General features: G+C 40.6%; 1 protein-coding gene and 1 long non-coding RNA gene across 2 annotated transcripts in view; both read right to left on the bottom strand.

The window, feature by feature from the left end:
* Positions 1-8,290, bottom strand: part of LOC120729579 (leucine-rich repeat-containing protein 4C-like) — a 152,969-nt gene extending 144,679 nt beyond the window's left edge. The window contains exon 1 of the mRNA XM_040025291.1: positions 6,543-8,290. The gene's annotated coding sequence lies outside the window, so the exon portion shown is untranslated. The remainder of the gene's footprint in view (positions 1-6,542) is intronic.
* Positions 8,291-11,221: 2,931 nt separating this feature from the next.
* Positions 11,222-25,755, bottom strand: LOC120729578. The gene is made up of 4 exons (XR_005694954.1): positions 25,745-25,755; positions 18,421-18,425; positions 16,936-16,943; positions 11,222-11,491 (listed from the first exon to the last, which is right to left on the bottom strand). It is a non-coding gene; the product is annotated as an uncharacterized LOC120729578 (long non-coding RNA).
* Between the last annotated feature and the right edge of the window lie 1,774 nt (positions 25,756-27,529).

Raw genomic sequence — 27,529 nt, 5'->3', positions numbered from 1 at the left:
AAAAAGCAGCTATTAACCTTCATAATCAAATTCATATTAATGGTGTAGTTGTGTTTTAACATAGCTTACATCTAAGATGTTTATTGGAAATTATTAGTCTCGCCCACACTTGGAAAACTAACCCTTTAGTCTATGCATGCGTCCTTGCACCAATGTTTAATTTCACAGTTTACTGTTAATGGCTTTTTTGTAATTGGTAATGTTGACAGTGAGTGCCTCCTCTACTCACAACCCACAACAACAAACCTCTAATAGCGCATTCTCTGTATGTATGGGGAAAAAATAGATGAGAATGGTGAAGCACCCTATTCCTCTATCGGTCACTATTTATAGCCCAAACAATTAAGCTGAGAAGACCTTCATTAGCCTGCTGCTATTCAGCAGGACCCTGAGTCGCCTTGCCAGCCAGCTAAACAGGTGTTCCTTAATAATCACTGCTGAATTGCCAGCAACACTGGTTTGCGATTTTCCCTCCATATGTTTCAAGCTGTTAGCAGTCCTCTACTGAGAAATGAATGACTTTCTAAGCCTCATTACAATATCTTACAGTACACATGGCTATTGGCTGGCAGTCTGACCCTAAAATAAGACAAACTGGCAATATCCGTGACTTTCTGCAACAGTACCAATATAACACATTTGAGAGTAGCTACGTAACAGTATTATTATGTCAGCAGTATTTTGATCAAAACGAAACTGTCCTTTTTGTGAGTGTGTGAATGTGTGTGTGAATGGGTGGATGACTGGATATGTAAAGCGCTATATAAATACAGGCCATTTACCATTTACCATTTTTGGAACTCCTGAATCTTAAAAATTAGCCCTTTTTTTGCCTTTTCTTTATAAGATCAACGCTAACGCAGGTGTAATGCTTTGCTGTAATGCTGAGGGATACCTTCTTTGCAATTTAACATTCACTATAACCTATATAATTAAAACCAAACATATATGGCCACTTCTAATGCTGCAAGTGACAGAAGGCAGAAAGGCAGCTGTGCCAAGAGCTGTAGATGACAGGCTGCCAGAGATTTTATAAATACTGCTGTGGTGTGACACCACTTTATCCAATTAGGTTCTGGTTCATTAATTATCTGATCAAGCAGTGCTAGAATATAATCAGCATTTGTATAATAGGAGGATGAGTTTGGTTTGGCAATTTTTCAAGCTGCAAGTATGAACCAGGTCTTGAAAAACAATTAAAAATGACCAATTAGACAACAACAACAATAGCATAACATAACAACAGCATAATGAAACAGTAATATAATATTAATGATAATAGTGATGTTTATTATTAAATCTCAGAAGTCCACAAATAAGCAAAGACTTATGCAGTTTTATGCTGAATTAATTGGAAAAATATACTCCCAGTTTAATTCAGTGATGGAAAGGAGCTACACATGAATATGTAGGTCTGTAATTCTGTTCATTGCACCTACCGGAATATAAACTATTTCTGTCCTAGTTGAATATTATGGACTCGGTGCCTTGTCCATTAAGAATCTGTCAGTTGCTTTTAATGGCTTTGAGAAGATTTAATGTAATTGGACACTCTGAAAGCCTACCCAAACTCAATAATATATTCCCCCCTCTACCAATGTATTCATCTTGTTTCATTTCTTTTCCAAATTGTGCCTTGCTGTGGCAGTATTTTACTTAACTTGGGCTACCAAAATTAGATGTCTATATTCCCTTGTCACGCATTCCTGTGCATTATATGTATATAAGACAGTGAACAATACTCAATTTGTATTTATGTAAGCCACCTTTGTGAAGTTCTACCTGAACATCACTATGCACATTTGTACTTTTCTGTTAAGCCCAACAACCCCTCTGGTCTTAGTGAATACAGCAAATGCTTGGTTTCGTCTTTGAACAACATCTGAATTTTGAATCTAAAATCTCTAACCTGATTTGAAACTTTCCTTAAAACGTATCCATATCAGAGGCGCTGAGACCGTATCACTGCAGCCGACTTCTCATATCGTCGGATCAAGGGGTCTTAATTGTTCCATGCTTTTACTTTAAAACCAGAGGTCATCACATCTTTGAAGTTGCAGCAACCAGACTTGGTAACAACATTCTTAAGCCTGTGAGATCTGAATTTGTTATTTATTTTAATTGACTAGTGAAAACCCATTTTTATAGGTTAGTTTTCCTTTAATCTTTCAGGATGTATGGAAGTGTGTATGTTGGAATAAATATCAGACTGTATACTTGATTACGTGTCTGTTTGTTGGAACATGTATGCTTATCTTTACTGTATGATTTTGTTCACACTCTGAAGCATTTCTAACTTTGTGTTTTGATACAAATACAGGTATTATCATTATTATATCTCCTAGAATGGTAGGGTGATATTTCTATTAATTTAGTGACTATCTACCTGCAGCATTGTACCAGATTAAATAGAGCTGTCAGTCTGTAGTCTCACTGTAATTATGATAAAATACTAATGAGGGCAGAAGCAACCTGTTCAGACATGCCCACGCTTTCAAATGTCTACTGAAGATGTCAGCAGGTACAAAAGATTTTGGGGGAAGGGACATTTATCCATTAGCATAGGCGAGACCTGTCCTACCAATCTTTTGTTACTAATTTGGTCAGTTTACCAAAAGATTATGTATTTTCTCACTATTACTTTCATGCATAAATTTGAGGCATAATATTTTAAAAGCTGAAAAATGTATTGAAGAAGATTTATTTGAAGATCAAGTTGAGTTGATTATATTATCTGAACAGATGCATCCAAGGAAGGTACAAATCAAGGACATATTGTTTTTAAAAGGGAGTTAAAACTGTCAATATTTGTTTGAATGAGCTATAGTACAGAATCGTTAATATTTCCTCTTCATTTTACGTGCTTTGTGTCATAATGTAATGTCTTTATAAAAAGTTTATAAATCATCAACCTGCAAAATAATTTTTAAGGTTTTATAAGGTAAAACATTTTTATTCTCATCTCAATTATTGGAGGTCACTGATTTAACACATACACAGTTAAAATACATAGTAATGAGGTGACACATAAGGTTGCAACAAGTCTTTTAGAAAGTCAGTGACAGCTGGTCAAACCTTCCAATTTAAACTGCCTAAACTTCTCTGCATCTGATCTCTAACTGCCAAGATCTACAATATGAACAAGGCATAGATCAGTGAGGTTGTGTTCCTCTTTCACTCATACTGCCACTCTGCTGTAAGAGACGTCAGTGAAGTGCATAGATAACCACTGATATACACACGAGTCTGGTTTAAAAGGAAAGTCACTGGATGAATTCATAGCTCATGAAGGATCTCCAGTGACCTCATTAAACTTCTTTCACGCACAGTTTATTCTCAGTTTGTCTCTAACAGTTTGTCTATTTAATGATACAACCCATATGGAAAAGAAATAGTAAAAACATATATGATTTACTCATGAAAGTGGCCACTTTCTCATTACTTTCATATATTTTTTTAGTAAGTATACAAAACATACAAGTTTCATTATATAATTTTTCAAGGGATCTTATGTGTGTTTTCACTCTTGTATGCTTTTCATACAAGTTTCATACAAGACAGATACAAACTTTATAAGATTTATATATATCTTTTCCATATGGGAACAAAAAGTCATATGGGTATTTGCATTAATTTGCTTTGTGATAACATTTGATCATGAGTTCAAAAAAGTGTCTTTTTTTGGGACTAATTATTGACTAATTATTCATCACATACTGATGTGATGTTGCGTGTGTTCTTAATTCAGTGTTTGCTGGCAAATAATAATGATTCGGTGAGAATATGACAGTGAAAAAAAAATAATTTTACCAGGTCTCAAAGTGACATCACCACATACAGATTCCTGTGTGCCAGCAATGCCACTAAATAAATAGATAAATAAGCAATGCACAGGTGAGAGTCTAAAATTCTAATTATGAACTGACTTAAAACTTGATAGGCCTTTGGACAAAAAAATGCCTCTTGACTTGAAAAAAAGCCTAATGTAATGATGCTAAAGATTAAACAAAACAAAAGGCATAATTGGCATTAAAGTATTTTTAAATAGGGGTTTACATGACACATAAACTGAATTTATTGTAGCATGTTATATTAGAGAGTGTGATGAAATAGTGCCAATGGAAATAAAGCAGTTTGTAACCATTCTGTTAATATTTCATAAATCTACTTTATTCCAAAAAACACCACATATTATATCAGGTAATCGTGACGAGATAAAGCTAAACAGAGAATAACAAAACCAGCAACTTCAGCAAATACATGCAAAATATGTGGTTTGTAGTCATCAGTGTTGCAACACATCAGCACACATTAATAGATTTATGTAGGTAAAAGCCAGCTGCAGATCACTCTTGAGGTCCACCAGTGTGCTTCTGTTTCTCACTTGTTTTTGATGCTGTTCCTATTGTTTTCCTTGTTCAATAATATATGGCACATATGCTTGCTACTGAGACTAATGTTTTTGGTATGGGATTTGTGCTGGATTAAGCTTCAAAAGAATGGCTGATAGTCTGTTGTTCGGAGCTGGCATGCTCCGTTCCCCACAGGGCTGCTGGTTTAGAGCAGTTTGGATTTGTAAGAAGAAAATAGAACCAATATTATGCAATCTTGTTTTCTTTTTTTTCCCAGCCATAATATGTAGAGTATATGCAGTCGGATGAATACTGGCTGATGGGTAAAGAGTAAAAAGTAAGAATAACAACCCATGCTTGACAATTGCAATATTGAGCTATGCTGCCACAATGATTCATGTATTCAGCTCAGGCCCAAAGTATTGTTTAACAAGACCTAACCTATATCCTTTTATATTGAATTGTGGGTAAATAAATCAAATTCTGTTCACTTTTTTAAGTGATCCTGTTTTGATGAAAGGACTGTATCAATTGAACTATGTTTGCTCTGATTTTGATGACGCATATAATTTCATTAATCATGGGTGAATGCTTTTCTAATATCTTAATCAGCGGCAATTACCAGCCTTTCATCATCACCTTACTGCTTTGAGAATCACAAGTGGCATCAAGGGTTGTGCACATTGGCTCATCATCACATGCTCTCTCAAGGGTACACCACTTGTCCGGCATCTCAGAGGCCCTGATTGCATACAAACAAGTGATTCCGTAATCTAAATGTGTGTGCAAAGCTCCTTCTTATCTCAACATGCCTATGGGTAACAGAGTAGCGTGATTGCAGTAAATAGAAACCGCCCACCACCAATACTCAAATCCTGTAGGACACAGGCCGCCGGTGTATGGTGCACTTGATTCTCAGACTGCTTAGTACTTCACAATTACAAGAATGTGTTATTATAGTTGATATAGTAAGAGGTTAGAGAAGACCGAACAAGCGGCAGGGATCCGTAATTGACATCAAGTTCCTTGAAAATGAACCACATGGCTTCTTTATGAACCTGATAAGATGCAAAGGGAGGCTTGTTTTTATTTATTTTTTTTGTTTCATCCCGAGACGGTGTCAAGGCAAAGCAGTAATTTATGCTGTAAACAGAGCTGCAAATCTCTTACAGAGAAGCCTGTGGATTCACACAGGAAAGTGACAATTTATCTTTTACAACAGACAACGATGCAGATTTTGCTGCAATTAGTGATTATGTTTTAAGCGGTGAATAGCCTTAGTTTTGCTTAGATCTGTTTTTTCATGAACTGTGATATGTGCTTACAGTATTGTTATAGCATAAACAACCTTGACAGTTCAGCATTACAATTCAGAAAGCAACAAACAACTAAGAAATACAAGGAAATATGATCACTTCATCCCACTAGAAGAACTTCAGTCCACATTGACATTGAGTTTACAAGTCTCTAAAATTCTACTGGCGAGATGGACAACTAGTCTTCTAAAACAATATTCCATAAGTTGGTGTTTAGATAACTGCCTAATGTGTCATAGGAATGTTTCATCATGTTTCCCTAGAGTACTACTCGACCGATAGCTTAACTTAAGACAGCTACTAGATTGTCTCAATGGTTTATGTTTTTCCTTTAATTTGTCATCTATATGTATAACATAAACAGCTAAATGGATGGTTCCACCGTGCATCTGGACAGAACAATTCAGCATAAGCTTTAAGATCCAAAGTAATAAGTTATGCTGATATCCAAACATACTAAATCATGTCACTGTTGACAGCCTGGATGATTACTCTCACAGCAGGGAACTGTAGCCTAGCAACAAAATTACAAGAAGATGATTTAGAAGAAGTCTGACCACGCAACGGTTAGCCAGTCAGTGTTGTTAGCATAATGCATGAAAATCTGCAGGCAGGCTACAAACATGACAAAAAAGCAAGATTTTCTTTTTTAATACATATATAATAATAATTAAAATATTCCAGAATTACAGAGAACATCTAAATTATATTAAATATTACAAACCTTACCCAGTAAATATCAAAATGATTACATTTCACTGAACATATTACACAGTTATGCAGTGTCATGTCAGAAACAAACAGTAAGACTCAACAGATGTCTGTCAACAGCCAGAAAAGGTTTACATGAACATTAGAAACTTGTATTACTTACCAGTGTGTTTTAGATCAAAGTCCTGGGCACCCCGCAATGCACAAGATTGAGCAAGACAGGAACTGTGAAGCCAATAGTGGAGCTGTTTGTTGTCTTTTGTGTGACCAAACTTTGACAAAAAATGAAAAATAAAATATAGGTATAGAAAAAATAAGTGAAAAAAGAAAGGCTAAGGCCTATTTGGAGCAGAACCTGTTATATATTTAATGACTGATATCCCTTGACTTTTTTCCATTGGACGAGACACAGTGATATGATAAACTCAAGACAGATCGCAGAGGATTGGTCAGGAGATTTATATATCTTCAGTCTTCTGCTGGTACTAATGTCTGACCAGTAAATAGGCAGGCACTAATTCTCATTTAAGCCATGCTTTCTGTTGGTATGAATATTCCTTGAAATCAAACCAAAGGCAAGAAGTAAATGGACTGAAGAGTGTCAGAAGGAAAAGAGAACTCATATGCTGCAAGGCAAAGCTCGAGAAGCCAATATAGTAATCCAGAAATCATACTGGTGGTGGCATTAGAGAGGTGTTGTGCTCCCAGTGTGTAATCCCTGTGTCTCCGCCTCTTTGTGTCCACCTTGTCTCCAGCTGTGATAGAGGCACTGAGTGATAGAGCAGTTCTGAGTGCTGCTGCCGCCGCTGCTGCTCCTGCGTCCTTCCTGCTACAGCAGCAGTCTCTGCTCAAATAAATGCCTGGTCTGTCACAGTTCTTTGCTGCAATGCATTAGATTCATGCACTCCCTCCCTCTTTCTGCCCTCTTCCCTCCTCGCTCACTCTTGTTCGTTCACTTGCCTCAGTCACACGTGAGGAGACACAGTGAGAGTCTGGAATACAAATAAGCTGTCTTTCTTAAAGACGTGATTGTGCTTCTTCAATTTGATGACTTTTTTTAAAGTCACAGTGAATGAGTGTGGTGAATAAAGTAGAAGTGATCTTGAGATGGCAAGATTCAGATTTTCAGTGGACTGGGCTGTTACCGAGAGTTGTTTTGATCCTGGTCCACGTTTTGTTTTTGTTGGGTTTTTTGCTTGGTCTTGCATAAATCTTGCAGGTTACCGATCATAAACTGGTATCATCCATTTCAGTTAAAAATAAATGTTAGTTGAAACTGCATATTATAGATTGCAAATATAACATTATTTGCACTGCTAGAAAAGACCTTTACAAATGTGTTACAATAAGCTGAACAAAGCCGCAAGAGCATGAAATCAGCCGAACCTAGCCATTCATTTTTAGAAGATCCTTACTGTGACTTATGAAACAGAAAGAATAGATACGTTTAAAAGTAATCACATTCTTTTGATGTGTTTATGAACCTGATAATAAGTTTATTGTATAACTCATTCCTAGAGCATTAGACACTGCTGTTTTGTCAAAGCTCCTTGTAGTCCTATATATCTTACATCAGTGCTGTAACACATGGGGTTACGATATCGCCTTATTGGTGCAGAACTTATTGACTATACTTTCTACTCATGAAAATTTGTCTGAGATCTGATTCTTTTAAATGGCATCATCTTTAGATGTAGATTTCTGATTTGTTTCGAGAAATTTCTTGTTGTGAAAGAAGGGTAAAAATATCCCCAGTTGCAGTTCCAGGGTTTTTGGAATCTAGGCAGTTCTGGTGTTAAATACTCTGGTCTTTTGTCATTTTCCCAGGGAAGGAGAGTAAATCTCACAATGTAAACTGAATTAATAAATAGCTCAGCTAATAACAGTGTAAAACAGGGATGTGCCATGAACAGCCCAGTGTGAAATGGGCCAGAGTAAAGCCAAAGTACAATAAAATAATAGGAAAATAAGAATTTAAAACCTCCAAACCTCCACATCAACGGTGTCAAGGTCGAAAGGGTCAGCAGCTTCAAGTTCCTTGGAGTCAACATCACTGAGGACTTCTCCTGGACCCTTCACACAGACACTGCTATCAGGAAAGCTCGCCAGCGTCTTTACTTCCTGAGGAGGCTGAGGAAGTTTAGCATGAATGCCAACATCACCTCAAATTTTTACAGGTGTGCAATTGAGAGCTTGCTGACGAGCTGCATCACAGTTTGGTACGGAAGCTGCTCTGCCAGCAGCCGTAAATCACTGCAGAGGGTGGTGAAGGCAGCAGAGCACATCACTGGCACGAGGCTTCCTGCCATTCAGGACATTTATCTCCAGCGATGCCTCTGTAAAGCACACAGCATCATCAAGGATCACAGCCACCCAGCACATCAGCTGTTCTCCTTGTTACCATCTGGCAGACGTTACAGGAGCCTGTCTGCTCGGACTACAAGACTCAAAAACAGTTTTTACCACCAAGCCATACAACACCTCAACCACAACACTTAAACACACACAGCACTCAGAAGCTACGTTAACCACACGTTAACCACGTGTGCTTTGGAGCAGCAGTAGGAGAATTAAAGGGAACATTTTCCTTTGGACAGCCAAGCTAAACAAAACACAAGTTAATCATTCAATTAAAGTCACTGTTCATTGACGCAGGTGGGAGGAAGACAGCTGTGTACAGCCGCCACTCTCATGCTGCACCATCATTAAGCTCTTGTTTTAAGCACAGCTCTGCAAACGCTAGCCTCCAACCTCATCACTCTATTTTTGGATCGCTTCGATAGTCCCATGCTGACCAGTGTTCAATTTTGTGTTAAACTAAACTACTAAACCTTCATGATGATAATCTGTTTAAGAGCTGAGGAGTTAAAAACGGAAAATAATAGTCTTAAACAGTGGTGATTTTAGCCCATTTCTGGGGGCGCTGAATGAATCAAAGCACCCCCAAAGATTTCTTACTTTTTTTCACAATATTTGCTGTTTGTGGGACACACTACTAAAATATAAAAAGCATACAGTACTTAATTAAGATGGAACATTTTAACAACAAAAGTATAGATAACCCCTCCCCCCTCCCAAAGTGGTTCGTTCCAGCTCGCCTCTCCCCTGCTCTGGCTCTAGCGCCGCTGCTGCCAGAGCGATGGTGGCTGAGACACAGTGGAGCAGAGGTGTAAGTGCCGGGCTTAAAACAGGACATGTTAGCTGCATTTAACCTTCAGTTACTCTTTATATAGTTAGGTAGGAGTCAGGCCATGTTTCTTTTTAGATGAAAAACATTACACCAGGTAACCTGCTGTGCTGAAAAAGTGTTTCCGACTATGTTTGCTACCCTACAATCCGTCCTGCTCTGTAGTAACATCAGCGACATTTGAGCGTCCTGTTGCTCCCATTTAAATGCATATAACCTATTTAAAATCTAAAACTTAACATTGTCCGTAGCCTGCTGTTGTTACCACCGTCCTGTTTGAAATGTAATGAGAGAAACTGGTTATTTTGTCCTATGTGTATGTGCCGATATTGAACCCAAGGTACTAACTAGCTAACTGGCTGGATGCCCATTAACCTTATAACTCCTGTTGTGTACGTGTGTGTGTGTGTGTTTGTGTACAGAGAGACAGCCAGATTCATAATGGATATGAGGAAGTTTTTTCAAAAAAAGGAGCCACATTCAGGTAAAAGTGTAAGATCAAATGATCCATCAATAAAGGATAATGTTGGATCAGTGTTTCAATATTTATATCCTTTATTAGATGTACATGTGGTTTGGTTATTTGCCTTTGGGTTGAAAGTACACTAAGAGAGGACTTTTTTTATTAGTGATCGTAATAGTATTTTTTAATCTAATTGAATACAATCTATTTGTGTATGATTGTCGGTCCAAAGAAAGAAAGAGGAAAGAGGGGAACATGAGGAGAAAGTACAAGGTCAGGAAGAACCAGGTAAGAAAACAGACAGGGAGCACTAACAGGCAAAACAGAAACTGTTAAACTGGCAAAGAAAAAAAAAAAATTAATTTTACTCATACAATCTGGAAGTTGAAACTCAAGAGTGAGGCTGGTGCCATTCCAGATATGTTAACATTGTACAATCTTCTGGATAATCAGATCTTTCCCAAACTGAAAACTATTATTCAGATTGCCCTGACAAACCCAGTTAGCAGCTGTAGCTGTGAGAGGTCTTTTAGTGTCTTGAGTCAGCTCCATACCTGGCTGAGAAGGACCATGGGTCAAAGCTGACTCCAGCACCTGGCTGTGATGTCAGTTGAGAAAGAGATGCTTGAGAGACTTTACCACCAAAATGTGATAGACAGATTTGCCAACCTCAAGGTGAGGCGACATAGGATAAAAGAAAAGAAAAAATCTGCAGAGCCATAGTAGTATCTGCAGTAAAGATCTTTTCATACATTGTATACATTGTACCATAGGCCACAGTGTCTCAGTTTTCTAACATTTCAAGGACTGTTCTATTTTTGGAGTGTATTTTTTATGTATCTATATTGTATTATATATACACTTTAAAAGTGAATTTCTGTCCAAAAAATGCACTGAGTTTACTTTTTACTCACTGTGAGCATCATTCATTATTCTCCCCCAGTAATTAAGGTTAGGATATGTATTTTTTTTTAAAATTCCAATCCATTCTTCTTTAGCAGCATTTAAATAACCTTTATCAGATTTGATGGTTTTGTTACAGACTTTTCAAAAAAGTGTTTTGCTTTTCTTTCACAAATGTGGGGATTAAATTGTGTTAAAATGTACAAAACAGTGATGTCATGTTTTGTGACGAGGACCCAGGCACAGAGAGACTTGATGAATTTAAGAATCTTATGATTTAATAAAGAAATTTGCAGACTTGCACAGAGATGGTAAAATTATGATGACTGGTAATGGAGATGAAGACAACAGACGATGAGGACAGGGAGGAACAGGGGTTTAAATGCGCCAAAGAGACAGTCAGAGGGAACACGGGACAACGGGAGACATTTAAGGATGCAGGGACTAACAGAGACAGGGAAGAAGTCTCATCGTGATGAGTAAAGTTTACCTTGCCTGGATGGGCAGCTCTCTGGGTGCTCAGCACCCCCAAAGCTCTGATCCTAGAATCGCCCCCGGTCTTAAATGGAAGAGTCTGCCGTATCCAAGCCTGGAGGTGACACATCAAGTCTGTAGCGACAACAACCTGAACCTCATCATGCACTTAATCCAAACAACTGAAAAACAAACATTTTTTGGCAATGTGAACTGCATAGCCACCAACCCTACGTGCCATATTTGCATTCATTTGACATTTGCATCCCTTCCTGGAGAGTAAAATCACATTGAAAGTTGCTGTTCTGACACAGCATGCATTGAAAGTTTCACAAGTCAAGCGGTTAGAATGAGACTTTCAGGGAGAGATCTGAAAGTAGCAAGCCCTGGAAGCACCACAGTACCAAACAAGGAGACCTTGAAAGAGTTCAGGTATAACTTTTGGGAGATATCACTGGTACTCATATGAGTACCTTTCCAAACTGCGAACAGAGAGAGAAAGACAAACATAATATTACTGATCGGACGAACAAATGGCATGTAACCACGTTTTCAATTACACACACTGCACCTTTTCTCTTTATGGTGCTGAATTAAGCTGCAATTGTACAATTTACCGGAGAAGCTGGAACAAATTCGATTAAATGTTTTGTATTTTTCAAAACATAAAATGTGTTGTTTGATTTTCCAAAAAGTATTTATAACAGTGTACTGGATGTTTTTGATTACACATCTGAATCCTTTTTTTTAAAACATAATAAACACTACAAAGGGGAATGAGCTAAAACAGACCATACAATAGATTCATAAAAGACATTCTGCAGCCCATTCACTACTAAATAAAGTTTCTTAGATGATGCAATTTAGTTATCTATTATTTTTTACTTTTTTTAGATGTCTTTCTCTCAGTACAGACACAAACATAAGTCAAACCCAGACACCTGTCACTCGCAGCTTTAAGAGACAACTCTATTTTTAATTCATCATTTTTCTGTTCTCAAAGGATTTTACAAACAGCCTGTGAGGCACGCTGCAGTTGCAAGTGTTATTTCTCAATGTGCTACCATCAGAACTATTGTTAAAACCTCTTCGTTGGCAGAATAGATGGGTTTTTTTTGTCTTTTATAAATTTGCTCTGTGTGGTAATTACTTATTAGTAGGACACATATGTTTTCCCTTAAGTGGTTTATACATCATTCCCCCCATTTTCTAAATTAATTACATCAGAGGTTCAAAGAAACGGTGGAAATGCAAATGTGGCCCACTAACACCACTGCTGCAGGAGTGAGAGAATTCAGGTCAGAGAAGAGCAATAGTTCTTTAGGCACAACGCAGGACCCAGAGTCTCTCTGCGAGTAGTATAACTTAAGAAAAAAGCTTATACAGAGCCAGATGTTTTTAGATCATTATCACAAAATTGTTACGGCCTTTGACATTTTGCAATCTAGGGAAATTGCCCTCATTACTTCACATTTTTAATGGTCAGTACCAGGGCTCGTGTCTAAAATGGAGTTTTAGAACTTTGTGTTTCTTTAGTGAGTTATAAGCTAAGTAGTTTCAGTTGTTTGACAGTTAATATAATCAAATTAAGCAACACGAATAAATTCACTGTGTAGTAGAAATACTGTTTCTAGGATCATTTCATTAGTTTTTAAGTCCCCTTTGTCCTTCCTTACTACATACGCAGAGTTAGCTATAGCCCTTTAAGGAAACACAAGCTTCACAAGCTGAATTGAAACTTGATTAAGAATAAATAAAAGGGAATAGTATTAGATGAAGGGGTCATCAAAAAACAAACATAAGAAAACCAATTTTGGCTGAATTATTTATTCAGTTGACATGTGAGTGAAGCATACATTTATCTGCACAATAGTACACGCAGTAAGTGCTCCCATACATTCAACTAAGATGTCTGTGAAGGTTCTCAGTCATCCAGGTCATCATAGTCAAAGGAGCTTGCAAAGAAAAGCGTCTGGACTTCTTTAAGCTGCTTGAAGACGTTTCACCTCTCATCCGAGAAGCTTCTTCAGTTCTAAGGTCAAAAGGTGGGGAGTCCCAGATTTAAATCTAGTGGGAGTTTCCCCCCAAAGAGGGACAAAAGGACCCCTGATGATCCTCTAATCGCCTGAGCCAAGGTGTGAAACTGGGTGTGGGTCCCAATCAGCCAGGGTTTCGGGTGAGCTCATTGTGAAACCTGGCCCCACCTTATCATGGGAATTCCTGAGGTCAGATGGCCCAGGATGTGAGTGGGTGTTAAGGCGTCTGGGGAGGGAACTCAAAACTGAATTATAGATGGCAGAGAGTTGGTGTCGTAAACCACCGCCTCTGTTCAAAGATGGTCGCTCACAGTGGACATAGATGGCTTCTTTCACTCCTCTTTCAAACCATCTGTCCTCTCTGTCTAAAATGTGAACATTGGCATCCTCAAAAGAGTGTCCGTTATCCTTAAGATGCAGATGGACTGCTGAGTCACAAAGTGTGAAATGAACAGGCTTTTAAGTATATGTAAGAGAGTAAAAGGCAGTTCTTTGGAGGACATTTGTGCAAAGGTAACTGCAGGTAGTGCTATATTAATATGATAATAAAATAATATCATGTGGGAATTAAAGATTTTAAAAAAACTTTTTGTGGTTGTAATGTTTAACCAAGGGGGAAAAACACACACCTCAAAATAATTTCAAGAACCTCAAAAATAATTTCTATTGTGAACTCCAGTGGATTTTTCTTGTGCAAATCCTGTGATCAGCTATCCTGTCCTGCTGCGTCTGATGTGTATTGCTCTTCATGGATTCAACAAGATATATGCCCATGTTTCACAAACTGTCTTGGCTGATTTCCTTTCCTTAAACTGCAAGTTTACTGCTTATACTGTCTCTGTGCTAGACAGTATAAAGTTTGTATAAACGTTGAATTTGGGGGGGGGGTTATCAAGATCTCTGTCTAAATTAATAAATTTAGACATGCAACTATGAGTAAAGAAATGAGTAAAGAAAATCAACACCCTATTTATGCAAGATAATTCATAATTTTATGGGGGGGGGGGGGGGGTAGATTGGTTGGCTCCCCTAACCCCCTGGAAATTACACCCCTGGAGCTGACGTTGCTGTTGAGCAGTGCAGCATCAACAGCAATGAACTCAAAGGAAAAATGATAATGGAACAAAAAATATCCTTAAGTTCTTTGGAAACTTTATTTCCCTGTGTGCAGCCAACTCACTTGGTCAGTGGTGTGATGAGAGGCACGATCTGATATCGTGGTGTTGGTGTTGTTCCCAGATCATCATACTAAATGTTGTTCCAGGATCAACATTGCAAGTGACCAATCAGAATGTTGTGACGTCATACTTTTACGACTTCGGGAAAAACCGCCGTAAAACAAAAAACTGTACTTAAGCTGCGAGAAACCGCCTCTGTCCGCCGATCAACGGACCCTAACCCTAACCCTGACCCTAACCCTAACCCTTTAATAAACGGTAAGCAGAACTGATATTGTCCTTGCAACATTGGAATTTCATAAATGCACGAATGGCTTGGCGCGCAAAAGAATAATGTCAGAACAATGTGATTGGTCACTTGCAATGTTGAAACTGGAACAACATTTTCATGATGAGCTGGGAACAACACCAACACCACGATATCAGATCATCCGATGAGCACACCTCCCTTTACTGTGAAACTGTGCCCCCTTGTGGTGACAACTAACATACTGCGTCCCAGTTAAACAACAACAACAATAATGCAGTCCAGCACATTTCACAACTTGAGTACACAAACTGAATATCTCAACAGTTGCATTTGAACTTACCTGCCACATAAAAACGTCTTACACCCTTAAAGCTCGCTCCTCTTCTGTAGTGTTAGCTAGATGCAGACGTACCGCCACCACAACCGATGGACATCTGCACCAATAACCCTATTCTGGCTTGTTCCGGTCCACTTTAACCCTGTGTGTAGAGCTATGAATAATATTTAAATTTATGTTTTGACCTTTTTCATCATCTTTGCTATTTGCTCTAGGTCCATATGATTGTCTAATACTGGATGTTTTACTGTAAAATAAAAACTTCACTCACATGTCTTAAATGTAAAGTAATGAGCCTCACCAAGTATCCATATGTGGGGAGCTAGAAGGAAGACCAAGCTCAAGTGATAAGTATGTAACGTCAACATATCCAGGTATGCGTCACTAAAAATCATCAAGTTACAGACTCCTGAGTACAAATACTTTGGTGTGGATTGTCAACTTGCTTTATGATCAGTCTGTTTTTATTAGCAGTTAAACGTGGCATACCTGAATGTGTAAATGAAAAGTAATGTGACTGAATTTAAAAAAAAAAAAATTCCCTGTGAAAGGTTCATTTCTATATATAATTGTGAACCTTATTCACTGTTAAGAAGATAACAGATCAAGTGAAAGGGCATAATTTACCTCCCTGGATACTCGCTTCTTCAGTTGTGAAGGGCAACAGCTCCTCTACTGATGACAGTAAACTCACTCCTTCATTTATATCCAAGCATAGTTTCAGGTCATAAATTCACTGCTATTGTGAGCTCCTGACACAGGTAACCTTCAGGCTGGATTTCATGTCATCTTTTTATCTCAACAACTTGAAGGTAGTGCAAATGCAATGTTTTAATAGAATTAAATAATACATTTTTTTTTATAAAACTTGGGACAGCCCTCTACTTTTTTCTACCTATGACATCATTTTGTTCCAATACAAATATGTATATGTGTGTTTCAATAAAAATGTGTGGGACCCACAGTGTTGTTGGTGGTACTATGTTCATTTATCCTCACGCTGACTTACAAAATGCTCACAGGCAATTCAATTGTAATATTTTAGTAGGCTAATTATAATCCTCATGAGTGGAGCTCACACAGGCACTGGGGGGTCAGCTTGGGAGCCTTTAGAGAAGGCTGCAGGGGTCCTGTGTTGTTTTATGCACGGACATGCCGCAGACTGCAGCCAGACTGGAGTGCTTGTGTTCCTGTATTTGCAGGTATGCAAATGTGATGTAAGGATGTTGAGGCAAAGCAGCACAGATGTTAAGAAACATGCTAAAGAAATAATGCGCTGTAGTGAACGTAAACAACATTAATGTCAGAGTTTGCAGTTAATGTACATAAACAGTGTTTCAGGGAATAAGTGAATAAAACTACAGGGAGTGCAGAATTATTAGGCAAGTTGTATTTTTGAGGAATAATTTTATTATTGAACAACAACCATGTTCTCAATGAACCCAAAAAAACTCATTAATATCAAAGCTGAATGTTTTTGGAAGTAGTTTTTAGTTTGTTTTTAGTTTTAGCTATTTTAGGGGGATATCTGTGTGTGCAGGTGACTATTACTGTGCATAATTATTAGGCAACTTAACAAAAAGCAAATATATACCCATTTCAATTATTTATTTTTACCAGTGACACCAATATAACATCTCCACATTCACAAATATACATTTCTGACATTCAAAAACAAAACAAAAACAAATCAGCGACCAATATAGCCACCTTTCTTTGCAAGGACACTCAAAAGCCTGCCATCCATGGATTCTGTCAGTGTTTTGATCTGTTCACCATCAACATTGCGTGCAGCAGCAACCACAGCCTCCCAGACACTGTTCAGAGAGGTGTACTGTTTTCCCTCCTTGTAAATCTCACATTTGATGATGGACCACAGGTTCTCAATGGGGTTCAGATCAGGTAAACAAGGAGGCCATGTCATTAGTTTTTCTTCTTTTATACCCTTTCTTGCCAGCCACGCTGTGGAGTACTTGGACGCGTGTGATGGAGCATTGTCCTGCATGAAAATCATGTTGTTCTTGAAGGATGCAGACTTCTTCCTGTACCACTGCTTGAAGAAGGTGTCTTCCAGAAACTGGCAGTAGGACTGGGAGTTGAGCTTGACTCCATCCTCAACCCGAAAAGGCCCCACAAGCTCATCTTTGATGATACCAGCCCAAACCAGTACTCCACCTCCACCTTGCTGGCGTCTGAGTGGGACTGGAGCTCTCTGCCCTTTACCAATCCAGCCACGGGCCCATCCATCTGGCCCATCAAGGACTCACTCTCATTTCATCAGTCCATAAAACCTTAGAAAAATCAGTCTTGAGATATTTCTTGGCCCAGTCTTGACGTTTCAGCTTGTGTGTCTTGTTCAGTGGTGGTCGTCTTTCAGCCTTTCTTACCTTGGCCATGTCTCTGAGTATTGCACACCTTGTGCTTTTGGGCACTCCAGTGATGTTGCAGCTCTGAAATATGGCCAAACTGGTGGCAAGTGGCATCTTGGCAGCTGCACGCTTGACTTTTCTCAGTTCATGGGCAGTTATTTTGCGCCTTGGTTTTTCCACACGCTTCGTGCGACCCTGTTGACTATTTTGAATGAAACGCTTGATTGTTCGATGATCACGCTTCAGAAGCTTTGCAATTTTGAGACTGCTGCATCCCTCTGCAAGATATCTCACTATTTTTGACTTTTCTGAGCCTGTCAAGTCCTTCTTTTGACCCATTTTGCCAAAGGAAAGGAAGTTGCCTAATAATTATGCACACCTGATATAGGGTGTTGATGTCATTAGACCACACCCCTTCGCATTACAGAGATGCACATCACCTAATATGCTTAAAGGTAGTAGGCTTTCGAGCCTATACAGCTTGGAGTGAGACAACATGCATAAAGAGGATGATGTGGACAAAATACTCGTTTGCCTAATAATTCTGCACTCCCTGTATAAGTACCAGCAGTTATCTATATTAGCAGTTATGTGAATGTGCACAATATTGAAAATGTGTCAATGATAATGTGTATATATATATATATTTTGTTAACATACGTTCAGGAGTAACATGAAGCCTTATCATGTATGTCATTAAGTGCACAGATGGCTTGCAGAGTGAAGCAATGCTGAATTGAAATGTTTGTGTTTCTGTATCTCCAGAGCAAAAAACCGTTTAGGGGAAACTATAATAAACTCATGCACGCCTGAAAGTGTCTTTGTATCCAAGTGTACAACACACTGTTTCTGGATCTAAAGTTTAAGAGAAAAAAATCCTTGTAAGTTTCTTTCTTTATTATTTTTTCATTTGCCTCTTGAAAGGGCCACCAACCATGCACGGTCCGAGAATGCCCACTGAATACTGAATACAGCTCGGGTCACCAGTGTTCTCCTGTCACAAAGACAAAACAAAAGCTGTTTTGAAATTGTTTAAACATATTAAATATACTAAAGGTCCTTACTGTGCAGACATCAGGACTGTCACACTGCTAAAGCATGGCAATGTATTAATCGCATGCTGTGTCCTGCAAGTGACAGTGAAAGGGTTCACCAAGTGAGACAACGCCTACGTTGGGAATTTGCCAGTGGGCCCATCCCTTCAAATGGCATGTGATGATAACCTCCTTGTCTTTTGCTCAGAGATTAACAACCGGGCAGACTGTATTGATGGATATGGTCTGGTGGTGTGCTTGGGCATGGAGAGACATAGAGGTCATAGTCTATCTAAACAGCAGATGGTTTGTTGCGCCTCTTTGGGAGTATGCAAAAATAGACTGAATATACAAATCCAAGTCTGCTTATGAACACTCCCTTTAGATTTAGAGAAGTAATCTACACTCTGATTTCAAACTGATAATACATGCGAACAACAGGGTAATGTAGTGAGACAAGTCTGCTAAACAATGGCAATACTAATTATCCGGACTAAAGCTATAAACAGCACAACAGTGCACTGAATGCAGTCTTCCTTGAAACTGCACACCAACCAATAACAGTTGACATTGAACAGCTAGCTCTTTGGCCCTTATTTTCAACCAACCCAGCCTATGAAGACTACCTGTTTTGATGAACTGATTAGAAGCTTGACTATTAACATAAAACTGCAATGTTAGGTGGCACCTGTCACCTCATTGTGGTATGTGAAGTGGCAGCTGTTGTTTGCAAGAGCTTCTGGACCAAACTATTAGTTGGATGATGAAACTAGAGCTGCATTTTAAAATTAAATGCTCCCCTGAGCTGCATATTTCCAACATCTGGAGTATACACAATCACATCAGACAAGGCAGTCATTATAAACGCTGGCCATGCATGAGTTGAAGCAGGTATGTTCACACTTTATTGGCACAGAATGGAAGACACTTGTGCTATTAAGCAGAAAAGCATTAACACATTCTTCCAGAGTAATCTGACACTGAACGTGGATCACATTTTACACATTTTCAACATAAAAATATAAACCCTAGGGTGAAATGCACAAGTAATCAGGGCTTTCAGTACACAGAGAAAGAGGATGGCGAAAGGGAATTGGGATTTTCCGCACATCTTGTTTTTGGAAGTACAACTCAGACAATCTGCAGTAAAAACAGTTAGAAAGTAACTTTCCCCAGAAGACAATAGAAGATGATAAACATACCCAGACATGGCTTGGCTTGTTGCTGCCACAGTTTCTAACTTAAATTTACTGAAGTTATTCAGGTCTGCCATGCTGTTGGAAAATGAATTGCAACTTTTTATTTACATATTGTAATATATCACTGAATAAATATTTTCCGCTCTTAGATTTGTATGGTATTATTCTATATATTTTTACCAAAGGGTTTTCAAAATACTACTGCATACTACACAAAACATGGAAAAACGTATAATAATCAGAAAACTATTGAGGCAAGTGGTCTTCTGTTAAAATGTTTTTTTCTTAAAGCAAACTGTTAGGAAAAACAAGAACAAAAGCAACACATCAGCTCTAAACTTTTCCCCATTAACATCACAATTTCTATGACTTGAACTATTGACTAGTTACTTGTCTGAAACTTTGCTCAGGATAGATCTCTTCATACAAACCTTGCCGCACTAAGCCACCACTTCATCTCCTACTACTAAGCTGAGTCCCATTGTATCGCGCTCCGAATTAGAAATTGTCATTCATGCATTTGTTTCATCTCGTCTGGACTACTGTAATTCTTTGTTTACTTGTTTATGTAAAGCCTCTTTGGATCGTCTGCAAGTTGTTCAGAATGCTGCTGCAAAGCTTCTGACCAAGTCCTCCAAGTTTTCCCATGTCACACCCCTGCTGATTCAGCTGCACTGGCTCCCCGTTAAATTCAGGATCCAGTTTAAGGTTTTGACCTTGACTTTCAGGGCCCTGCATGGACAAGCACCAACATATATAAGTGAACTTTTGCATCCATACATTCCCAGCAGGTCCCTGAGGTCATGTGACCAGGGCTTGCTTGCTGTCCAGCACACGAGGCTGAAAACAAAAGGCGACAAAGCTTTTGGAACTGTGGCCCCCAGATTGTGGAACTCTCTCCCTTTGAGCCTGAGATCTGTGGACTCAGTGGTCGCTTTTAAAAAACAGCTAAAAACCCATCTTTTTAAACTTGCTTTTAGTTGATTTTTATTTTTAGGTTTTAGCTTCTGTGAAGCACTTTGTGATTTTTATCTTGAAAGGTGCTATATAAATAAAGTTTTACTTTACTTACTTTACTTACTTCTGAAGTGAATAGTAATGGTTATGACCGTGTCCAAGATCTCTTTGCACCAACTAACTGAAGAGTTTCAAGATTTAGGGCATGAGAGCAGCTGCTGGAAATATCCATGCAGGTGGTGCAAACCTAAAGAAAAGTCTCACACTGAGTTTTGGCCCAGCATACTGAACTCAGTTCTGAGTTTTTATCACTTACATATGTGAATCATCATTTATCATTCTTGAGAGACTCAACAGCTTGAGCCACAAGTTCCTTTTTCTACATTGGCTACAATAAATTTCCAATAAATACAATAGAAAATGGAAAAAGACACTGGAATTTGCAAATTAACTGTATCTCAAAAATTTCATAAAAAGTGAGATAATGTAGGTAATTCTAGGTAAGCCAATTTTACTTGCAACTACAAAGAAACACATAATAATAACGGACTGCATTTATATAGCGCAATTCCACTATTCATTCACACACTGGTGGAAGCAAGCTACAGTTGTAGCCACAGCTGCCCCATATCTTGCCATCGGCCCCTCTGGCCATCACCAGTGGGTGAGGTGTCTCGCCCAAGGACACAACGACCGAGACTGTCCGAGCCGGGGCTCGAACCGGCAACCTTCCGGTTACAAGACGAACTGCCAACTCTTGAGCCACAATCGACCCAAAAAGAGAACAGCCTGAAAACAAACAGCCTGAAACAAAAAAACTATCCAGTGTTAGTGTTTGATACTGTACATTTAAAGAAATAATTTTTAACAATCATATATTTTGTTTATATATTATATATTTTTCATCTGTTTGAAACAACAGTTAGGAAACCTGTACACATTTTTCACCTGATTTTTCACCTGTGGCCTAATTGTTTTAGCACCCCCTCAGCGGCGCCATTTCTCCAACCCTCTTTGTGTTTTCCTAATCCTCTGCACTCACAAGGGTACCGCAAAAGGGTTGCGATCGTGTAACCTTACTGAGAATTAAAGTATTTGATGTGCTTACTAAAATGCAAAGTATAACACCCTGAACCCGATTGCCCAGTATTCTCACACTTGAGAGGAAGTGCTCACTAGAATGATGATGCAGAAGGATTTTTCAGCCAGGACCTCATGTTTTGTAGTATGTTAGTATTTCATGACAAAATGTAAGCATGCATGCATCTGACTAAAGATAAATAAAACTTTTTGCATAATTTAGAAAAAGTATTCATTTGTATTGCTGATAGAGGTCTGACATTATGTCTCTTAAATAATGGAATTAATCTCTACATTAATCTGGAATTAACCTCTTAATTAATCTCTGTATATTTTTGTACACACTTTTAACATGTGTGTAAAAGAAACACATAAAAATAAATCAGGAATAAAAATATACATATATGTCTATGGTGGGAGTGTGGTTTGTGGCTCAGCTGCAGGGGGGAGGGTGGAGCAGTGTGTTCGGGGTGTGGTGTTAAGGGAGGCTGACTCACAAGCCTGATCTCCATTATCTGATCGTGTCTCCTCATTTAAGTATGTCGACCAACGATCGGCTGGCCCCAGCATGTCCCTCTATGTATGGGGAAGGGAGAGGACCCCTGGTCCTTCCTGGACATCTTTCAGGCCACGGCAGAGGCGTGCCGTTGGGCGGAGGAGGAGGCGTGGACACTGAGGCTGCTCCCGCTGCTGTCAAGTGAAGCCCAGCCGGTGACTCTCAGCTTGCCCACAGCAGCGAGCAGCAGCTTTGAAGATGTCCACCAGCAGTAGTGGACCACCTGGATCTCAAGGGGATCTTCATAATTATCCTGTTATTGTGGGGACAGATTGGCCAGGGTTTAATAACCTGTTGTTGCAAGGTTCAAGGTTCAAGGTTCTTTATTTGTCACATGCATAGTTATACAAGTATAACACACAGTGAAATGTAGCCTGACACGCTCCTCGACATGTGCAAAAATTGTGTGTGTGTGTGTGGGGGGGGTAGAGGAAGAACATTATATATATATATATATATATATATATATATATATATATATATATATATATATATATACATTGGGTGAATGTGCAGTAGTAGCAGCAAGCAGGTGAATTCTGTACATTAATATGAATAGACATCTGACTATTTTACAGGATAGACAATATAAACATATTTAAAATTAAAGGAATTTGGAATGTACATTGTGCCTTGGTTTAGTGTCTGGAAGAGAGTCCTGTCTCAGTCAATTATAGATGATGTGAGAGGGCGGGTGTGTGTGTTTAGGGCACGGATGGCTTGGGGATAGAAGCTCCTCTTGAGTCTCTCTGTCCTTGCACGGAAGATGCGGAACCTTCTACCAGATTGCAGAAGTTGGAACAGTTTGTTGCCAGGATGGGACGGGTCCTTCAGTATCTGCGGTTCTAGTCCGGCATCTCCTGGTGTAGGTGTCCTGAAGCGGGGGGAGAGCAATCCTGCAGCAGCGTTCTGCTGTACGGATCACTCTCTGGAGAGCTTTTTGGTCCTTCACACAGCTGTTCCCAAACCACGATGTCATGTTCTGTGTGAGGATGCTCTCCACAGCGCCTGTATAGAAAATCCTGAGGATCTTTGGAGAGACCCTGAACTTCCTCAGTTGTCGTAGGTGATACAGGCGCTGCCTAGCCTTTTTGGTCTGGACCTGAATGTGGGCAGCCCATGTCAGGTCTGAGGAGATGTGAACACCAAGATACTTGAAGGACTGCACCCTCTCCACTGGAGCTCCATTGATGATAATGGGCTTGTAGTCTCTGTGCTGACCCTTCTGAAGTCCACCACCAGCTCCTTGGTCTTGCCGACGTTCAGCTGGAGGTGGTTGTCCTGGCACCACGATGCCAGATTCTTCACTTCATCCGTGTAGGCCGCCTCATCGTTGTTGGAGATGGCACCCAACACCACTGTGTCGTCAGCAAACTTCACAATGGTGTTCGAGCCATGGGTGGCCACACAGTCTGAAGTGTAGAGGGAGTAGAGCAGTGGCGAGAGGACACATCCTTGAGGTGCTCCTGTGTTGATGGTGATGCTGTTGGAGAAGCACCTGCCCACCCTCACCACCTGAGTTCTGCCAGTGAGAAAGTCCAACACCCATGCACACAGACGGCTGTTAAGTCCCAGATCCCTGAGCTTTGTGAACAGTCTGCAGGGCACTATTGTGTTAAACGCTGAACTGTAATCAACAAACAGCATTCGCACATAGTTACCCTGTTTCTTGTCCACGTGGCTGAGAGTGGTGTGTAGGACGTGGGCGATGGCATCCTCTGTGGATCTGTTGGATCTGTAGGCGAACTGCAGCGGATCTGTGGTGTCTGGGATGGAGGAGGAGATGATGTTCTTCAGCAGCCTCTCAAACACCTTCATTACTACCGAGGTCAGTGCAACTGGCCGGTAATCGTTCAGGGATGAGGGTTTGCTGTTCTTGGGCACAGGGATGATGGTGGATCTTTTGAAGCATGTGGGGACCACAGACTTCGCCAGGGACTCGTTGAAGATGTAAGTGAACACACCTGCTAGCTGGTCAGCACAGCAGCGCAGCAGACGGCCGGTGATGCCGTCTGGCCCCGCCGCTTTCCTTGTGTTCACTCTCCTCAATGCCGCTCGGACGTCATGCTCCGCGATGCTGGTCACCGGTCTCTCGCTGATGACGTCACTGTCCTCGGTAGTCAGGCAGGTAGATAGCATTAGCCGCCTGGCTAACCTCGAAACGGGCGTAGAACTGATTCAGCTCGTTGGTGAATGCAGAGTCGGCGTTGATCGGCGCAGTGTCCCTGGCTTTGTAGTCCGTAATGGTGCGTAGTCCGTGCCACATAATCCGTGTGTCGCCCTGGTGGAAGCGGGACTCCACACGTTCCCGGTACCGGTGTTTGGCATCTCTCACCGCGCGCCGCACGCCGTATGAGGCCGCTTTGTAGGCGCTCATATCGCCAGTGGCGAGACCCGCGTTATAGGAGGCGGTCCTGGCGTTTACTGCAGTGCGGATCAATCTGTCCATCCACGGTTTCTGGTTTGGGAATGTGGTGACTCTCGCAGTGGGGATAATCTCCTCCGCTAGCATATTGATGAAGCATACTGCTACTTCCGTAAACTCGTTGATGTCGACTGCGCATGCTCTGAACATATCCCAGTCGACGTCGTTGAGTGCGTCCTGTAGCGTAGCTTCTGATTGGGAAGTCCACTGTTTTACCTCCCTCGTGGTCACGTCTTCCCTCTGTATGCTTTGTTTATACTGGGGGATGAGGAAGATGGCATTGTGGTCAGACTTCCCAAAAGCCGGGTGTGAGACAGCTTTGTAGCCCTGCTTGTATGGCGTGTAGCAGTGATCCAAAATTCGATCCCCTCTCGTTGGACACGAGACATGCTGGTAAAAGTTTGGCATGACTTGTCTGAGGTTTGCTTTATTAAAGTCTCCTGCTACAATGAGGGCTGCGCCCGGGTCCTTGTTTTGAAGCGAGCTCAGCACATCATGTAATTCGGACAAAGCCATACCTGTGTCCGCTTGGGGTGGGATGTAGACCGCCGTGGTGATGACCGAGGTGAACTCACGGAGCAGATAGAAAGGCACTTAATGCTCAGGAACTCCAGATGTGGCGAGCAGCCGCTGGAGAGAGTAGAAATGCTCCTGGCATCACACCACTTTCTGTTTACCATGAAACACACTCCTCCACCTTTGGTTTTTGCAGTGTGTGTCTGTAGTGTCTGTGCTGCACTCAGCCTTCTTGTGAGGCCTGACGCTCCCAGTAATTACCCACTACAGCAGTCTCGTCCCTGCTGCCTACTTGGAAAATGGGGACAACCGTGGTTCAGGGAGTTGGGAAGCTCATCTTGTAACCGGAAGGTTGCCAGGTCAATCCCCAGCTTTGTCTGTCTTTGTCGTTGGCAAGACACTTCACCCACCGCCTACTGGTGATGGCCAGGGGGGCCGATGGCGCAATATGGCAGCCTCGCTTCTGTCAGTCTGCCCCAGGGCAGCTGTGGCTACAACTGTAGCTTACATCTGCCAGTGTGTGAATGTGAGAGTGAATGAATATTGGAATTGTAAAGCGCTTTGAGGGTCTCGAAAAGCGCTATATAAATGCAATCCATTATTATTATTATTATTATTATTATTATTAAGATGTCCTTATCCACAGCGACACCTGGGCAGAGCATGTGCAGCAGGTGGCTGTGGTCCTGGAGTTCCTGAGTTAGGTGGGGCTCACGGCCAACCTGAAGAAGTGTGCAGCTGGACAGAGGGAGGTACAGTATCTGGGGTACCACTTGGGAGGTGAGCAGGTGCATCCACAGATAGATAAAACAGCAGCCATCACATCCTGCCCGCCTCCCAAAACCAAAACAGAGGTCCAATGGACAGAGCCGTCTCAGGCGGCATTCGTACAAGTTTATGCAGGGGAAGAAGGCTCTCTGCAAACTAACGCCTCGAACAGAGGGCTGGGGGCCATTTTGTCCTGGCAGGTAAGGGGGGGCGACCGCCCAATTGTTTACATTAGCAGGAAACTTTTTGGAGTGGGATGCCAGGTACAGCACAGTAGAAAAACAGTGCCTGGCCATCTGGTGGGCAGTCGACTCTCTCTGTTATTACCTTCTGGGCCACCTTTTCACTCTGTGGTCGTATCATGCCCCTCTGCAGAGGGATGCCAACGCCCGTATCACCTGGTGGCATCTGGCTCTCCAGCCTTTTAAGTTCAAGGTGGTCCAAAGGCCAGGGGCACAGATGGTCATGGCTGATTTCATCAGGGTTGTGTGTGTGTGCGTGTATGTATGTTTTTGGGGCGGGTGTAGACCGGATGTCTCCCCAGCCTAAGCTGGGCGATGGGGGTTTGTGGCTCAGCTGCAGATAAGAGATGGAGCAGTGGATTCAGGGTGTGGTGTCAGAGAAGACTGACTCACACACCTGACCGCCATCATCTGATGATGTCATCCCATTTGAGTATGTCGCTGGGACCAGAAAAGAGAACTGTGTGTGGTGTGAAGCCGGAGGAGGGCAGCTGGAAAGCTCCATTAAAAACTGATTGAAAATAAAAACAAACACTCAATGTGTAATGTGGTGTGTGTGTTTTCTATATTATCACAGTGTCAATTAAGTATTATGTTGTATTATATTTTTAGCTCTTTAGTGTAGGCTGTCAGCCCAGTGCTTACCTCAGCGTGAAGCGTTCACATCTATTTATTCTTGAGAAGAATCCGTCATAGGTCAGTGAGTCAACGAAACAGGTCCCTAGTCTGTTTAGGGCTAACACAGAGAAACAGGCAACCATTCATACTCACATTCACACTAATGGCTAGCATATGTATGTGTATATGTGTGTGTGTGTGTAGAGAGAGAGAGCGAGAGAGAGAGAGAGAGAGAGACTTTTATCATCAGATGGTGAGCACGAGAGTCCACGTAGAAATTTCTGTGTTTGCCAAGTTTTTGAGACTGCAGACTTGTCCACTACAACCCATACGGAAAAGATATATATAAATCTTATAAAGTTTGTATCTGTCTTGTGTGAAACTTGTATGAAAAGCATACAAGAGTGAAAACAGATATAAGATCCCTTGAAAAATTATATAATGAAACTTGTATGTTTTGGATACTTATTAAAACAATATATGAAAGTAATGAGAAAGTGGCCACTTTCATGAGTAAATCATGTAAGCCTTATATGATTTACCCATGAAAGTGGCCAC

Source organism: Simochromis diagramma, unplaced genomic scaffold, assembly GCF_900408965.1.
Source record: "Simochromis diagramma unplaced genomic scaffold, fSimDia1.1 OVJJ01000293.1, whole genome shotgun sequence".
NCBI lineage: Eukaryota > Metazoa > Chordata > Actinopteri > Cichliformes > Cichlidae > Simochromis > Simochromis diagramma.
The sequence above is the reverse complement of the archived record's forward strand: the minus strand, read 5'-3'. Positions and strand labels throughout refer to the sequence as shown.